The sequence below is a fragment of the Apodemus sylvaticus genome, chromosome 2 (assembly GCF_947179515.1).
Source record: "Apodemus sylvaticus chromosome 2, mApoSyl1.1, whole genome shotgun sequence".
Taxonomy (NCBI): domain Eukaryota; kingdom Metazoa; phylum Chordata; class Mammalia; order Rodentia; family Muridae; genus Apodemus; species Apodemus sylvaticus.
In genome coordinates, this window is record NC_067473.1 from 99,759,710 (window position 1) to 99,779,233 (window position 19,524).

General features: G+C 38.7%; 1 pseudogene; it reads left to right on the forward strand.

The window, feature by feature from the left end:
* The window catches only part of LOC127677133 (ornithine decarboxylase-like), a 137,991-nt pseudogene that overhangs the window by 44,907 nt on the left and 73,560 nt on the right, over positions 1–19,524 (forward strand).

Below are 19,524 nucleotides of genomic sequence, written 5' to 3' on the forward strand. Positions count from 1 at the left end.
AATTTGTGGCTAGCTAGCCACTGGGCAAATAAAATGCCCAAACTTTATTTGCAGACAGAATGATATCTAGAAAGAACAAATGGGCACAGAAAAGACAAATGCCTACCTCTGACAACCACAGGGTAAGCAAATCTTTCAAAACTCCTGCATCACAAAATGTCTATCAATCACTCTAGGCCAGACAGCTGAAGATAAATACTCCAGTATTATGAGAATATTGGGAAATGCCCAGGTTATTCACATGCAAATTAATTTAAGATACTTGTAGTTCTCTAACAACAATTTGTGAACATGCTCTATCTCTGTGTTTCACAATGGTACCCAAGGCTGGATGTGATGGCCCATACTATTGATCACAGTGCTTATAAAGAGGTAGGCAGAATTTTGTGAGATCAACATCCACTTCCCAGTTTAGCAGGCTATGATACTTTCTCTGAAAAACAAATAACAAGAATGCATACACATATGCATGCACATGTGAGTGAGCACATGTGTATGTCACAAAGAAATAGGTACAAGACTAGGGATTGTAAGTATGTTAGTTGAAGGGAAAGGTGGTGACATAATGAAGAAACAAGGGGAATGATAATATCAAAATACACGAAATACTTTTGATATATTTCCTTTATGAAACTCAACTTTAGATATGCAAATAAATGAAGTTAACCAAAAGGGGGAAAATGCCAAAAGTTCAGAAGTGAGGGAGACCTCAGAGCTGAGCTAAGCAAAAGCCAAGTACTCTTCTGTATCTTCCAGTGGGAATATACCCTGACAGGCTCTTGATTTAACTCATGGAAACTCACATTGGAACTTTTCATTCCAGAATATAGGATAATTAATTTGTCATGTTAAAAACACAGATTCTAAGCATGAAAAATTTTTAAAAAGATACAATGCTTTCTATTGGTTTTGCCATAAGGACCTTCCAAGTCAAAGGATCTGTTCATTAATGTTCTTTCAGACATTGCAACAGTTAGGCTTAGCAGCTGCAGGCAGAGGGGAAGTGTGTAGGTCTGTGTATATGTGGTGCAGGCAGCTGGTTAGAATCTCAGAGGAGGTTTGTGTAGGAGGCTGAAACACTGTGGGAGGATAGCTGTTATACTGCTGACAGTAATAAATTGCCAGGTCTTCAGCCTGCACACTGCTGATGGTGAGAGTGAAATCTGTCCCAGATCCACTTCCTGTGAAGCGATCAGGGACCCCAGTGAAACGGGTGGATGCCGCGTATATCAACGGTTTAGGAGAATGCCCTGGATTCTGTTGATACCAGGCTACAGCAGCACCCACATTCTGACTAGCCTTGCAGCTGATGGTGACCCTGTCTCCTACTGATGTGGACAAGGTTTTGTGAGAGTGGGTCATCACAATGTCTCCATCAACACCTGCAATCAGAAATAGATATTGAGTATACACTTATACAAAGTCATTGTGATACAAATCTTAGAATCCAAACTGTCCTTTCTAATGGCATTGCTTGCACACTATTGGCTTCCTATAGGAAATAGCTATTTCTCTACAAATGAATTACTTTTAAGATATTATAATACTTTTAAATGCCTCACCAGACAACCAGAGCAACAGGAATATGGACACCTGAGTCTGTGACTTCATCTTGATGCCCATGCTGCTCTGGGGAATTTCAGATCTCAAGGCAAAGGCCTGGTTTATAAATCATGGGTAGCTGGGCTGGCCTCTAGGGATGTATGCAAAGCAGTAATCAAATAAGGAAGCAAATTGCCTGGATACAGCTGTGTGAGAGCATGCAGGTCAAATCAACAGACAAAAGTACTATCAAAGACAGGAAGTAATCACTGGGAAGGAAGTCAACATAGAAGTTCAAGGACCAAGTTAAAGCTCTGAAACCACAAGTGTGTAGATGCTCTCATGACAGGCTTCCATTAAAAATCAACAGATGAGTTTTACACAAATAATAGTACAACTATCCTTGGTTCAATCCTGAGGAGAAATAAATATTATACAACAACAACAGCAACAACAACAAAATAAACAGGGGAAGTGGAAAAGAAGAAAGGAAAGAAAGAAGTGGAAGGCGAATAAGAGGGGAAAGGAAGAAAAGGATGCAGAAGAGAAGGAATATTGAGTAAGAAAAATGTGGAGGTCAGTCTTTGCAGCCACCACCACAGGACTCACTCAGTGCCACTTCTGGTCAGCTTCTGCAGCAGGCTGACAGCCCTGCACTCCTGTTTCAGCAGCAGCATCTACGTGGGTCAGGCTAGCTGTGCCACTGTGCTGTGTTTCCAGTCTACCCAGGAGACAGCATTCAGAGTTCTCCTACCACAGCAAGCCCTGGATACCCTAACACACCTGAAAAATGAGGATCTGATCTAAAATCTCATGTTGTGAAGATGATAGAGGCCTTTAAAGGGGATATAAATAACTCCATTAAAGAAATACAGGAAAACACAGGCAAACAGGTAGAAGCCCTTAAAGAGGAAACAAATCCCTTAAGGACATACAAGAAAATGCAATCAAGCCAGTTCAGGAATTGAAACAAATGGGCGAAGACCTAAAAATTAAGATGAAAACAATAAAAGAGGGGCTAGAGTGATGGCTCAGTGATTAATAGCACTGATTGCTTGTGTGAAGATCCTGAGTTCAAATCCCAGCACCCATATGGTGGCTCACAAGCAACCGTAATGAAACCTGATGCCCTCTTCTGGTGCAATTGAAGACAGCTACAGTATACTCACATATAAAAAAAAAGTAAATCTTAAAAAAAAGTTAAATAAAAATAGGATCACAGGAGATAGAAAACATAGGAAAGAGGACAGAGCTACAGATAGTGATTGAAAGGTGTTTGTTTGTTACAGCTTAGTTTTCTCTTGTTTTATATACTTATTTAATTCTGTTTAATCCTTTTTGTAATTACACTCTAGATTTTATTCCCCTCCCTGTCCATCCTCTAAATGTCCCCCATCCCATACCTCCTTCCCACCCCCACCAGACCACTAAACTCTCTGGGTCCTCCAGTCTCTTGAGGTTAAGGTGCATCTTCTCTGACTGAACCCAGACCTGGCAGTCCTCTGCTGTATATGTGTTGGGGGCATCATGTCAACTGGTGTATGCTGCCTGGTTTGTGGCTCAGTGTCTTAGAGTTCTGGGGGTTCATGTTAGTTGAGAACCCCCTCCTCCTTCTACAGGGTCATCCTCCTCAACTTCTGCCAGAATTTCGCTAATAAAACACAGGGCTCAGACGCATCTGTCCATTGGTTTGGTGCAAATATCTGCATCTGACTCTTTCAGATTTTTGTTGGTTCTTTTGGAGGGCAGTCATGATAAGTCATTTTTTGTGAGTGTTCCATAGCCTCAGTAATAGTGTCAGGGCTTAGGGCCTCCCCATGAGCTGGATCCCACTTTGGGCCTATCGTTGGACCCCCTTTTCCTCAGGCTCCTCTCCATTTTCATCTCTGCAATTTGTTCAGACAGGAACAATTATGTCCCTCTCCTGATGCCCTTTCTTTCTGCTGGTGGTTGGCTCTGTAAGTTTCCTCTCCCTACTGTAGGGCATTTTATCTAAGGTCCCTCCATTTGAGTCCTGATTCTTTCACCTCCCAGATCTCTGGTACATTCTGGATGGTCCCCCTATCTCCTACCTCCTGAGGTTACCTGTTTCCATTCTTTCTGCTGGCCCTCAGGGCTTCAGTTCTTTTCCCCCACCCAATAATAGATCATCTTCCTCTCTTCCCCCATCCCCTTTCCCACCTGAGTCCCTCTCTCTCTCCTCCATTATAACTGCTTTCTTCTCCCTCCCAATTGGGATTGAGGCATCCTCACTTGAGCCCTTCAGCTTGCTGACCTTTTTGAGTTCTGTGTACCGTATCTTGTGTTTTCTGTACTTTTTTGACAATTTTCACTTACTAGTGAGTACATACCATACATGTGATTTTGGGTCTGAATTATCTAACTTGGGATGATATTTTCTAGTTCAATCCAATTTCCTGCAAAACTCAGGAAGTTTCGCGTTCACCAACAGAATACAAGAGATAGACGATAGAAACCCAGGCATAGAAAATACCATAGATGATATTGTCACAACAGTCAAAGAAAATACAAATCCTAAAAATCTCCTAACCCAAAGCATCCAGGAAACTTAGGACTCAATAAAATGATAAAACCTAAGAATAATAGAAATAGGATAGAGTGAAGATTCACAGATTACAGATCCGGGAAACATCTTTAGCAAAATCATAGAAGAAACTGTCCATAACCTAGAGATGTATCATAATGTACAAGCCTACAGAACACCAAGTAAAGAAGAAAATCCTGTCACATAATAATCAAAGCACTAAATGCACAGAACAAAGAAAATGTTAAAAGCTTGAAGAGAGAAAGGCAAAGTAACATAAAGGAAGACCTGTCAGAATTACACCAGATTCCTCAACATAGAATCTAAAAGTCAGAGAATCGTGAACAGATGTCATACAGGCACAAAGAGAACACAAATGCCAGCCCAAGCTACTATACCCACCTTTCAACCACCATACATGGAGAAACCAAGATATTCCATGATAAAACCAAATTTAAAAAAATCTTTCTACTAACCCAACCCTACAAAGGATACTAGAAGGAAAAATGCTGTTTCCTGCTCTGGTTTGGTACCCTGCACCCACTTCAACTAGATAAAAAAAACTCCTGTAACTCCAGCTCTGTAAAATCTGATGCCCTCTTCTGATTGTTTTGATACCCCACGTTTACATATACCTATGCCCCTCCACAGATATATACGCATAATTTAAATTAAATAAATCTGTCAAGCAAAAAACTAGTACCTCAGGCTGGCAATTTTACTCAATTACCAGGTAAGGTAAAGGTTACTGAAAAACTGATGACCTGAGTTTGATTCCCAGATACTATACTATGAAGTGAAAAGAAAGAACTAAGTTCCACAGGTTATCTGTTTTTTTACTTACACACACACACACACACACACACACACACAGAGAGAGAGAGAGAGACAGAGAGAGAGAGACAGAGACAGAGAGACAGAGAGAGATGTGTGCATACATACCCAACAATAAATGTATTTGTATATGATTATTTAAATTATAGAATTTCTATTTATTATTCTTTTTAATTCAAAACTTTTTATTTAATTAAACATTTTTTAAATATTTTTATTTTCTTTATTCTTTGTTTACATTCCAAATGATTTCCCCTTTCCCGGATCCCCCCTCCCCATATGTTTATGTCCCATAAACCAATTAAACATTTTTTACAGTCCAGATTTTATCACCTTCCAACCTATCCAGGTCAACCCTCTTATTGCTCCCCATGCCATACCTCTTCTCCCAGTCTCCAAGAGGATGTCTCCATCTCCCAAACCCCACTTCACCAAACCTACGCACTCCCTGCGGCCTCCACACTCTTGAGGATTACTTGCATCTTTTCTGACTGAGTTCAAACTCTGCAGTACTCTTTTGTATATATGTTGGGTCCATCATATCAGATAGTGTATGCTGCCTGCTTGTGGCTCAGTGTCTGAGAGATCTCAGAGTTCCAGGTAAGTAGAGACTGCTGGCCTTCCTACAGTGTCACCCTCCTCCTCAGCTTCTTCTAGCTTTTCCCTAATTCAACCACAGAGGTTCTTGTATCTGACTCTTACAGCTTTTTGTTTGGTCTTTTGGAGGCCAGTCATGATTGGCCCCTTCTTGTGACCTAGTCTCAGTAATAGCATGAGGAAACAGTGAATCCTACGTGATAGAAAAGTGAAAGTTAGAAACTGGGTGAGTATAGAAGAACCTGGAAGAACACAGAGACCATTGATATATGTGTACAAAAACCTTCCCAAGAAAGGACCTTTAGATTTTTAACTTCTAAATATAATAGTGGACATCATTTGGAGAAAGCAGAAAATCAAGGGGAATCACAAACTTAAAACCAATTACAAATGCCCTAATTATAATGATGAAGAGCCCAAGGGCTTGGAACCTCATGATGGCTACAGAGGTTGTACCCAACACTTCTCTGGAACCCCACCTGGAACCCAGAGCAGCAGCACCCATAGCAGGAGTGTGTCTGTCTCCATCTCTGATAGCTGGAAGAGAGGATGCTTCCTAGGCTACTGGCAGCTGCCCTTAAAGGAGTCTGGGCTGTTATAAATTAACTCCATATGTAAATCACCTCAGCAGAGTGTGTACTACTGCTCAAAGGGCACCTCTTCCTGTTTCACCCACAGGGAGTTGGTGTCAGTAGAAAATTTACAAGAGCTACATGTGTATCTTAAAGGAGCTGGGAAGCCTATTTTATTGAATAATTACTCTATAATCTTTAAAGGTGTGATGGGTGAGCAATATAAATGTACTTTGTAAAGAATATAAAATATTTCAAGGACAACTTGCTTCCATAAAATTGTCCACACCAAATGATAATGTCCACACCACCAAATGTCCACACCACTAAAAAGAATATGAATAAACACTTGATGAAGAAAAGTAATATAATTAATACCTAGAATACTTATTTTGTCTGATTTCTGTGTTTTGGTATGTAATGTGTCTATACGTGTTCATACTCACTTGTGAGAGTAACTTAATTGCTGTAGTGCAGGAGTAGAGATCAGAGAACAACCATTTGTGTGGCTGTTGCCTTCCACCTTTTACACCACTGTAATATTTTTTGTTTCAGTCCCTTCTTCAAGACATAGAGGTGAGATTCCTCCCTGTGGAGCTGTAAAAATGGCAGCACCAAGACATCTCCTCAGTTTATAGCATTTCCATGATGCTTTCCCTACCTGCCTCATCACGAGCTACCCCTCAAAAATGGTCCATGATGTTATTCTTTCCTACATCAGCCTACTGCTGTCAAGGGCAGCTTTCCACAATGGCAAGACCTCTATACTTCCTCAGCCTACAGCCTAGGTAAAACACCACTATAGGAGCTGTCCACAGTGGCAATACTTTCTTTCCAGCCTTCTCCCTGCCAGCATCCTCACAGAGTTGGTACTTTATCAAAAACCAGCAGCAGCCTAACCCATGGGTCAGATGCATGAAAAAAGAGGTGTGAAAAAGAGCCACCAATCCCTGAGCAGGAAAAACCACCAATCCCTGAAAAGAAAAGACTACCAATTCTTGAGGACCAACAAGCTCATTACTTAAAATCCCACCAATCCTCAATCTGGATATCTCTACCATGATAAGTTCTACCCCTGAGAAGTCCTATATAAGGTCTGCCATTTATCCAATTCCCTGTTTCCCACACCTAGAAGCAGAGGGGCAGCCAGCACTGGATTTATCCCTTCACATCCTGAACCCTCCAATAACTCTTTTTCATGAGATTTTCTGCTGATATGACTCTTCAGAAAAAGTCAAGAAGAAATGAAGCAATGAAAAGAAAAAGAAAGAAGGAACATGGCTGGGGCACCTGAGCTCTTCAGCTCAGCTGGGAAAACCCACCCCTGGGTGCTGCAATATCTCTGTTGAAGAGGCTTCCTCTCAGAGCTATTTGGTTCTTAAACTGCCACGTCTCAGGATGCCCTTTCTTCTACCTCAGAGCTGTAAGGTTCCTGAGTTCACATCATCTCATGATACCCTTCCACTGGAATACATTCTTCCCTCAGAGATGTATATTCCATGGTCTTCTAAGACCCAGTACACCCTTCCATCTGAGTGGAAACACTTACAGCCAGAAAAAAACAGCACCCATAGCAGGAGAGCAGCTGAACCTATCCCTGAAAACTAGACCAGAAGCTCCTTTTCAGGTCATATAGAAGTGGCTTTGAAGATGCTTTGAACATCCTGGGTCTTTGCCTAATGATTCAAAATGCAAAGCACTTCAATAAAGCTCATCCTCAAAGGAAAACATGCTCTCATTTCAGTGGCAGTTGGAGTTGGCAAAACCATTCACAGAGCAGTTCAAGTACATCATAAATGATCATATGACTTCTCAATTCAATATTCATCTTATTTATAAAACTTTTATATTATATATTTGAATCATATTTCCCTTCGCCCAACTCCTATCAGATGCTACAAACCTCCCAACCAATCCACTTTATATTATTTTTCATAATTTATTTGCATACATTTTACATCCTTATCACAGTCCCCTCCTTCCTCTCCTACCAGTTCCTCATTTACACGAACCCATGCTGGGACATTCCCAAGAAAATAGACATAAACAAACCAAATAACCCAATTGGAAATGGAATAAAGAGCTAAACAGAGAATTCTCAAAAGAATGAGTCTCAAATGGCAGAGAATCACTTAAACAAATGTTCATCATCTTTAGTCGCCAGGAAAATAAAAAGCAAATTGATTCAGAGATTTTAGCTTACACCTTTTAGAAAGGTTAAAATCAAGAATTTCTCCTTATCTTTTCAATATTGTACTTGAGGTAATAGCTTGGGCAATTAGACAACATAATGAGGTCGAAGGGATAAAAATTGGAAAGGAAGAAGTCAAACTATCATTATTTGCAGATGATATGATAGTCTACCTAAGTGACCCAAAACACTCCACTAGAGAACTCCTACAGCTGATAAACAACTTCAGCAAAGTGGCAGGTTATAAAATCAACTCAAGCAAATCAGTAGCCTTCCTATACTCAAAGGATAAGCAGGCTGAGAAAGTAATTAGGGAAATAACACCCTTCACAATAGCCACAAACAGTATAAAGTACCTTGGGGTGACTCTTACCAAACTTGTGAAAGATCTATATGACAAGAACTTCAAGACTCTGAAGAAGGAAATGGAGGAAGACCTCAAAAAATGGAAAAACCTTCCATGCTCATGAATCGGCAGGATTAATATACTTAAAAAGGCCATTTTGCCAAAAGCAATATACAGATTCAATGCAATACCCATCAAAATCCCAACTCAATTCTTCACAGAGTTAGAAAGAGCAATTCTCAAATCCATCTGGAATAACAAAAAACCCAGGATAGCTAAAACTATTCTCAACAACAAAAGAAATTCTGGGGGAATCAGTATCCATGACCTCAAGCAATATTACAGAGCAATAGTGTTAAAAACTGCATGGTATTGGTACAGTGACAGGCAGGCGGATCAGTGGAACAGGATTGAAAATCCAGAAATGAACCCACACACCTATGGCCACTTGATCCCGGACAAAGTGGCTGAAAACATCCAATGGCAAAAAGATAGCCTTTTCAACATGTGGTGCTGGTTCAACTGGAGGTCAGCATGCAGAAGAATGCAAATTGAACCATCCTTGTCTCCTTGTACTATGCTCAACTCCAAATGGACCAAGGACCTCCATATAAAGCCAGACATTCTGAAGCTAATAGAAAAGAAACTGGGGAAGACCTTTGAGGACATCGGTACAGGGGGAAAGTTCCTGAACAGAACACCAATAGCTTATACTCTAAGATCAAGAATTCACAAATGGGACCTCATAACATTACAAAGTTTCTGTAAAGCAAAGGACACCATCAAAAGGACAAATCGGCAACCAAGAAATTGGGAAAAGATCTTCACCAACCCTACATCTGACAGAGGGCTAATATCCAATATATACAAAGAACCCAGAAAACCAAATAACCCTATTAAAAATGGGGTACAGAGTTAAACAAAGAATTCTTACCTGAAGAACTTCGGATGGTGGAGAAGCATCTTAAAAAATGCTCAACTTCACTAGTCATCAGGGAAATGCAAATCAAAACAACCCTGAGATTTCACCTTACACCAGTCAGAATGGCTAAGATTAAAAACTCAGGAGACAGCAGATGTTGGCGAGGATGTAGAGAAAGAGGAACACTCCTCCACTGCTGGTGGGGTTGCAAATTAGTACAACCACTCTGGAAATCAGTCTGGCAGTCCCTCAGAAAATTGGGCATGTCACTTCTGAAAGATCCTGCTATACCACTCCTGGGCATATACCTAGAGGAGTCCCCAGCATGTAATAAGGATACACGTTCCACTATGTTCATAACAGCCCTATTTATAATAGCCAGAAGCTGGAAAGAACACAGGTATCCCTCAACAGAAGAATGGATGCAAAAAATGTGGTATATCTACACAATTGAGTACTATTCAGCCATTAGAAACAATGAATTCATGAAATTCTTAGGCAAATGGATGAAGCTGGTGAAAATCATACTAAGTGAGGTAACCCACTCTCAAAAGACCAGTCATGGTATGCACTCACTAATAAGTGGATATTAGCTTGGAAAACTAGAATATGCAAAACATAATCCACACTTCAAATGAGGTACAAGAAGAATGGAGGAGTGGCCCCTAGTTCGGGAAAGACCCTGTGTAGCAGTATAAGACAAAACCAGAACAGGGAAGTGGAAAGGGATGGGTAGGAGAACAGAGGGAGGGAAGGGGGCTTATGTGACTTTTGGGGAGTGGGGAACCAGAAAAGGGGAAATCATTTGAAATGTAAATAAAAATATATCAAATAAAATTTAAAAAACAACCAATATGAAAGAGAAGAACAAAAAGTAAATTTAAAAAAAAAAGACTTAAGCAAAAACGAACAGCACATGCTAGCAAGGATATGGAGAAGGGAGAACACTCCTCCGTTGTTGGTGGGAATGCAAACTTGTAAAACCACATTGAAAATCAATTTGGTAGTTTCTTAGAAAATGGAGAATAGCTCTACCCACGACCCAGTTATACCACTCCTGAGAATATCCCCAAAAGATGCTCCACCATACCATAAGGACACATACTCTTCTATGTCCACAGCAGCTTTAATAGCCAGAAACTGGAAACAACCAAGATGTCCCATAGCTGAAGAATGTATAAAAATAATGTGGTACATCTACAAATTAGAATACTGTTCAGCTATTAAAAACAAAGATATGATGAAATTTGCTGGCAAATGTGTGGAAATAGAGAATGTCTTCCTGAGTGAGGTCACTCAGACCTAGAAAGATATGCATGATCTATCCCAAGTTTACATTCTTTAACCATCTTTATCTCTCTCTTCCCTCTCTCTATCTCCAAATCTCATAAAAACATAAAAATAAGCAAATTTTAAATACAGTAATACAAAAAGAAATACTCTCTAGATGTTCTGTTGTAAAGATTATGAGAATTTTATGAATACATTGAAATCTCAACAATATCTAAGTTTTGAAGAAACTTTTTTGTGAAGGATCATATTGTGATCCTTAGCATAAAGAGAAATTATTTGATTTTATACAATACTGAAAGGATATGGCTTTTTCTTTTTTAAAAGGGGGATTTACACCATTAAGTAGCATTCAAGAAAAATCTATAAATGTCCTCAGGAGCTCAGATCAAAACAGACATAAGCAGGGAACAGAGATCATTGTAGATAAGCAGTCACCCCTTTACAGTAGTCCAAAAACAAATGCTGAGCCAACAAGATACTCTGAAAACAGAAGATCTGTCCCACGGGGTCATATTCAGGGTGGGGAGTATCTAATATCTCAGTCTCTACAGTCAGAAAACAAATAAAAACCCAACAGATGTTCCAACATATAACAAGGACATATGTTCCACTATGTTCATAGCAGCCTTAATTATAACAGCAAGAAGTTGGAAAGAACCCAGATGTCCTTCAACAGAGGAATGTATACAGAAAATGTGGTACATTTACACAATGGAATGCTACTCAACTATTTAAAAAATGAGTTCATGAAATTCTTAGGCAAATGGATGAAACTAGAAAATATCATCCATAGTGAGAGAACCCATTCACAAAAGAACAAACATGGAAAGTTCAGAATATCCAAGATAAAATTCACACACCACATGATGCTCAATAAGAAGGAAGAGCAAAGGGTGGATATTTTGATCCTTCTTACAAGGGAGAAAAAAACTAACCATGGAGGAGATACAGAGACAAAGCATGAAGCAGACACTGAAGGAAAGATCATCCTGAGACTACTACACCTGGGGATCTATCTCATATACAGTTGCCAAACCCAGACACTATCATTGATGTCAAGAAGAACATGTTGGCAGGAGCCTATCTTAAGAGGCTGTGAGAGAGCCTGAAAAACTCAGAGGTGTATGCTCTCAGCCAACCGTTGGACCAAGCATAGGGTCACCAATAGAGAACTGAAGGAGCTGAAGGAGTTTGTAGGTCCATAGGAAGAACAATAACATCAATCAGAACTCCCAGGGATGAAAGCACCAAAGAGTACACAATGAGTGACCCATGGCTCCAGATATATATGTAGCAAAGGATGAATTGTTGGACATCAATGGCAGGAAAGGCCCTTGGTCCTGTGACGGCTTGATGCCCCAGTGTAGGGGAATGCAAGGGCAGGGAGGCAGAAGTTGGTGGGTAGGTGGGTGAGTGGGTAGGTGGAAGGAAAACCCTCAAAGAAGCAGGGGGAAGGGAAATGGGATAACGGGGTTTGGAGCAGAAATCTGGAAAGAGGATAACATTTAGAATTTAAATAAAGAAAATATTTAATGATTTTTTAAAAGGCCAGAGAATAGAAAAAAATAATTGATGAGATCATATATAAAAAAGATATCCATTATATAAGTGTTCCTTTTTTTCCAAAAGTTCCATAAGAAATCCCTGACTCTGAGACTGCACCTAGACTTGGATTCTGTAGGCTAAGGGAAGAAGAGGGCTCCTACCAGCAAACTGATAACAGTGCCAGCGATGAAACAGGAGATGTAATAGCAATGAAAATCACATACCTGAGAAGCAGCCCAGTGTGGCCAGTGGGCATACAAGGTAGAAAAGTTGATATGCTATGAGCTGATTCATACTTGCAAGGATTTCTTTTGTTTATAGTTAAGATACTGGATTTTTCAATACTAGAAATACAAAAATTTGTATTTCTAAGTTAGTCTTCTCAAGTCAGTCAGAATGGCTAAGGTCAAAAACTCAGGAGACAGCAGGTGTTGGCGAGAATGTGGAGAAAGAGGAACACTCCTCCACTGCTGGTGGGACTGTAAGATGGTACAACCACTGTGGAAATCAGTCCGGAGGTTCCTCAGAAAACTGGACATGAGACTTCCAGAGGACCCTGCTATACCTCTCCTGGGCATGTATCCAAAGGATTCCCCGGCATGCAATAAAGTGTTTCTATAATCTTATTGAATTTCTTCCTCAAGTCCTAAATTTAAATTGTCTTTATCCACTACTTCAGCCTTATATTTTATTTTTTGAGTATCACTTGAGAGTTTATTCTCCTTTATCTTTCTCCATAAATTCATATAGCTGTTTCTTGATGTCTTTTTTAAACTTCTTGAATTCACTTATAAAGTTTATGGTGGTTCTTTTACATTCTCTGTCCTTTGATACGTCTAGGTAATTCTCATTGACGAACAACCCTACAGTACTTGTAGGTTTTAGAGAAAAGATGCCTGATTGATCTTTAAAAGTGCTGGTAATCTTGCAATGAGATCTGAGCATGTGGATATTTGTTAGTACTAAGTTAACATTCACAAAACAGGTTGAGGCAGAAGTGAGTGTGGCATTATTGACGTCTAAAGGCTTGAGATGACTTGGGAGGAAATAAGTCAGGTAAATATAGCATTCATAGGCATGCAATGGTGTTCCCGGTCCAAGTCTTGAATGGCAGATTAGATATGGCTCAGAAAAGATGTTGAAGGTTACGTGGGAGTGCTCAATTTCTGGATATGCAAGCAAGAATGGTCCTGGCAGAAGCCTACACTTTGCTTGCTGCACAGGCATGGGTGACCAACCAAATTTGTCACAATGGATGTAAGACCAGGGCTAGGTCTGTTTTGCTGAGTAGGGTTGTAACCCAATCAGGTCAGGGAAATTCCTGGCATTAACCTGTGGGAAAAGGTGTGGGAGATCTGGCTGATTTTAGAAGTTTTGTATTTTATTTTCACTCAATTTTAGGAACTGTAAAATTCCCTTCTTAATTTACACCTTAAACAAACTACTATTCACTATAATGATGACTATTTTCTGTGACACTGTGTGCTTCATATGCATTCTATAGTTATTGATATCCACCTTTATTACATTATGGTATTACAGAATTCACAATATTAATTTACTTTTCCTATCATTGTTGAGACCTGCTTCATGTCCTAATACATGGTAGAATTTGAGGAAAATTCCAAGAGCTACTGAGAAGAAAGGGTATACTTACTAGACATTCTTGAATTTCTGCTAAGTCCATTTGATTTATGGTTTAATTTAATTATAGTCTTCTTATGTTTGACTTTATTTAGATATTTTATTAGTTAATTATTTCATTTATTTACATCTTAAATGTTATCCCCCTTCCCAGTCCCACCAGGAAGTGTTCTTCCCCAATTCTCCCTCTCCTTCACCTTTGAAAGGGTACTCCCTCCCCAGCATTCTACATTTCTGGAGTAAAAGTCTCTGCAAGATTAGGTATACCCTCTCCTACTGAGGCCAAACAACTCAGTCTTCTGCTACATACATGTTGGAAGCCTTGGACCAGACTGTATTCTCTTTGGTTGGTGTTTTAGGATTTGTGAATTCCCAGGTATCCAGGTTAGTTGACACTGTTGGCCTTCCTATGGTGTTGCCATCTATCTTAGTTAAGGTTTCCATTGCGGTTAAGAGACACCATGATCACGTCAATGCTTATAAAGAACAACATTTCATAGGGAATAGTTTACAGATTTAGATGCTCAGTCCATGATCATCAAGGCAGGAAGCATAGCACTGGACTGGCTTAGAGTATTACACCTTGCTCCAAAGGCAAACAGGAGAAGACTGTTTCCAGGCAGTTAGGAGGAGGGTCTCAAACAAAGCTCAACCTCACAGTGACACACATCTTCCAACAAGGCCACACCTCATAATAATACCATTCCTGTTGTTAAGCATATTAAAACCACGACACCATTCCATTTATTTATTCCAATCCTTCACCTAACTCTTCTATAGGACTGCTCAATCTCAGTCCAATGCTTAGTTGTATCTGCATCTACCTCAGTCAGCAGCTAATAGAACCTCCCAGAGGGCAGCAATGCTACACTCTTGTCTGCAAGCATAATATAGGATCAGTAATAGTGACAAGGTTTCACACCTACCTGTGGGATGGATCACAAGTAAGGTTTGTCATTGGTTAGTCATGACTTCATTCTGCTCCATTTTTGTTCCTGCATTTCTGTAGACAGGAACAATTCTAGGTCAAAAACTTTTGAAGGTGATTGGATATCTCAATCCCTCCACTGGTCCCTGTCTAACTTCTCTAGGTGGTCTCTTCAGGGTCCATCTCCCTACTATTGATAATTTTGGCTAAGAACCCCCATAAAGAGTCCTGGGAGTCTCTGTTATGCTAGGTCTCCAGGACTTTCTAAAAGTTACCCTACACCTCACCTTGAACAGCTTTATATTTCCGTTGATTCTCCTGACTCTCTGGCTTCTCTCCTGTAGCCCCAGTTCCTGATTCTGCCCTTCTTTCCCCCATCCTCATCCTCTCTTTCACCCAGATTCGTCCCTCTTTCTGCATTGCATGATCATTTTGTTCCCTTTCTAAGTGACATTTAAGCATCCTCACTAGTCCTTCCTTCATTTTTAACCTCTTATATTCTGTGAGTTGGTTGCAGATAGGTTCATAGCACGACTGTCTTCTGAGAGGCCTTACCAGCAGCTGACTGAGACAGATGCAAATACTTACACTCAACCATTGGACTACAGTCAGTGGCCCCTATGGTTGAATTAGGGGGAGGATTGAAGAAGGTGAAGGGAGGGAGGAAGGAAGGAAGGAACAAATGAAGAAATGAAGGAATAAATGATGGAACAAAGGAACAAATGAAAGAAGGAACAAAGGAAGGAAGGAACAAATATGGATTGTCTTTGGCTCCTTCTCTTTGTCTGGTTTCCTCAGTGATGAGCTGAATATCATTCAGTCTCTGGCCATCCACTTTCTCCATGATATTCAGCCTTGCCTTTAACCCACAGCAGTGAAGCAAGACTAACATGGACTGAAACTGTGAGATAAAATAAATGATCCTCTTTTTGTAACAATGCCTTATCACAGTGAAGAAACAACATACTTAGCAAAAAAAAATGCAAGGCAGTGATTTTCCTCAGATACAGCTGATACACCTGTTCTCATACTATAGAGTTTGGCACAAGAGGCAAGCTAGGAAGAACGTATTCACATGCAAATTAATATAAGATATTTGGAGTTCTCAAACAACTATTTGTGAATATCTTCTATCTCTTTGTTTCACAATGGTCACCAAGGCTGGGTGTGATGGCCCATACCATTGATTACAGTACTTAGAAAGAGGTAGGTGGAATTTTGTGACATCAAAATCCACTTCCCAGTTTAACAGGCCATGATACTTTGTCTCAAAAATGAGTAACAATAACAAAATATGTCTTCAACTAATTTTTAATTAATACTTGTTTGAGATCAGTTAACATATTGTTTTGATTGAATGACAAAGTGTTTCCCTCAACAAATATCAAACACTGTTAATTATTATAAGCCAGAAAAACAAACTAGATGCCACAAAAATATTTACAATTAGTATAGTAGTATAGTATTGTACAGTATTGTATAGTACAATATAGTATAGAACAAAATGTGTTATCACAGTCTCCAAACAAGAAAAAATTTTAAAAGATGCTAGAAAAATTCTTAGCTCAAGTATATTTATCCTGTGCATGGCTCTTAGAAGTAGGAATGGTAAATATAAAAATAAAAAAGTTATAATGTTGAGGAAGAATTAGAGAGGTTAGAAAAGCAGGGCACTGGGGAGCAACTATCAGTAGCTGCCATTGTGCATTCTCTCCCTTATCTGGAAGAATTCCCAGAAAAAGTAGTAGATAAAGAGGTCTTGAACAAGAGAGGGGGGAGGGAGAGAGGGAGAGAGAGAGAGGAGGGAAAGAGGGAGGGAGGGACACACACACACACACACACACACAGACCGACAGATAGACAGACAGACAGACAGACAGACAGGCAGGCAGGCAGGCAGACAGACAGACAGGCAGGCAGACAGACAGAAAGTAGGTTTCAGAAAAGCAGTTGTTCCATGTCTGGGACATTGTATCAAAGGAAGGAAAATAATTATAAGCTATTTCAGGTGTCTCCTGGGTACAAGAGGAAAGTGGGAGACATCCTGCTTCCTCTCTAGATCCTACTGGAGATATCCTTAGTTCTGGTTAGGATGTCTGGATCTCTTTGGGACATCAAGTTCTCTTCCCTCTTTGTCTATTGTCTGTCCTTGGTGCACCATATGTCTGTCAATTCATGTTTGTTGTTTAAATGATTGTTATCTGTGTTCTATGCTAAAAAAATGATTAAAACTTTATCTTCTGGCTGTCTACCCGTTCGTTGATTTAGTTTGGCTTGTTAAAAGGCAGTCTCAATTTGCACAGCAAAAACTGTGCAAGTTACCCTGCACTGTGGCTGGGAAACAAATGCAGCTGAGGAAGTCTGGCTAGGGGCTGGTTATTTACACAAGCCGCTCATATATATATATATATAATTTATTTACATTTCAAATGATTTCCCCTTTTCTAGCCCCCCCACTCCCCGAAAGTCCCGTAAGCCCCCTTCTCTTCCCCTGTCCTCCCACCCACCCCTTCCCACTTCCCCGTTCTGGTTTTGCCTAATACTGTTTCACTGAGTCTTTCCAGAACCAGGGGCCACACACTTTTTAACATCTTTGGTTGTTTTTTCCTAGAGAAACCTCTGTGATTGTGTTGATTGGGTTCAACAATTGACAAGGTGCTTTTCTTTTAAAATTACAGTAAAAAAATGTAAGAAACTATTGTCTGGTTTAAATAACTAAATATATATACTTATATATATATATATACATATATATATATATATACATGTATATGTATATATAGAGATAGAGGCATTTCACTTTTGTTTCTGACTGGTTTTGGGGACGTAAATATGTTCTGCATGTCTCAGTTATAGAGTATTGAATTATAAGTTATTGTATATGATTAAAATTTTATAACATTGGTAACAGAAAATTAGCTTAAAATTGGTAACTCAGGGTTGGAGTCATTCTAAAGAACAGGTGACATGAGCCAACCCAGAAAAACAGGTCTCTAAAGATATTTCTAAATTGAGATAATATTTATGTAATTCTTATCCTAGAAACTAGACTTATAAAAGATAGAATTTAAAACAATGTCTCTTTACTGATGCATTAAAAGCTACACTGTCATACACTCATAAGTAAGAACTGGCAGTCAAACTTTGTATGTGAAAGTAATGCTCTTGATATTAATTTTAAGAAAATAGATTGTTTAAAACTGAATTTTGTTGTTCAAAATTATGGGCATGATCTAATATTACAAAAGAAATTTTAAAATATAGTTAAACTGCCTATGTTCCATTAGTTTCAGTTTATAATTCAATCACAGCTTAGGATTTTAACTTATCCATATTTATAATTAAAAAACTATCAGGCAAGTGGACCAGTTATATCCTAAACAAATTGTGGTACAGAAAACTCAAATAAGAAAAGATAGTTTATTTGATTTAAATGATTTTCAAAAGTTTTTAGAAAATGTTAATTTGTTAAGATCTCACCTTAAGCTTGCCACAGGAGAACTTAAATGTCTGTTTAGTAGTCTCAAGGGGAATACAAATCCCAATCCCCTGGACAATTAACTGATGAGGGATAAATAACTTTACAAAAAAGTCAATGTTGGCTGTTTCACAGCAGTTCTTTGGAAAAAGGGACCATTATAATGTAAATTCATATTTCTTCATCTCCAAGTAAAGTTTGAACAACCTATTATGAATCTCTGGCTATGTTATTACAAAATTATAAGACAGAATCATAAAAATATTTTATAAAAAAACTTGATGAAATATTTATTCCAAAAGCAATTATATTGGTTGTTGCAAAATACTAATATTTGGTCTACTGCATAGCAAACTTTTTAGGCAAATTTGATTATCATTATTCCAAAGACAAGTTTTTAGAATTTGCCTCTCTACATACTTTGGTAAATGTATGCATGCAGCCAATAAAAAATACATTTGATTTATTTATAAATAGCTCATCTAATGGAAGATAAGCATAGATAATTAGATCACATGTTTGTTTTCTTAATTTTTTCTCCTGCTTCACAAATAGCTAAATTATGTGCTATAGACAATGTTTTTAAAATGTTAAATAATCAAGCTTTTAATTTGTAGACTGATAATTAAAATAGATAGCTTATGGCTTACAATTGCTTAAAATTATTTTTTTATAAATATTACTAATTCTCAAATTTTATACAAATACAGCTTAATTTAAGAAGCTTATACAGTTTCTTGCTTTTAGGACGTGTAAAAGCTCATACTAGATTGTCCAGACTTCTTAATGAAGACAATGCCAGAGCAGATTTACATATCAGGCATATTATAGACCTTACACAAGAACAATTAGCTAAATATTCTCATTCTTTACATCATCAGAATAATAATAGCTTAAGACAATAATTTGATATTTCTAGAAAAAATATGTCAAATTATAAAGACTTGCCTTCAGTGTCCTCAGTTTCTTCATGTACCACATAATAGTGTTAATCTTTAAGGATTCATAACTAATCTAGATTTTTTCAATCAAGACAAATAGATGTAACTCATATTTCTGATTTTAACAAAATTAAAAATATACATAT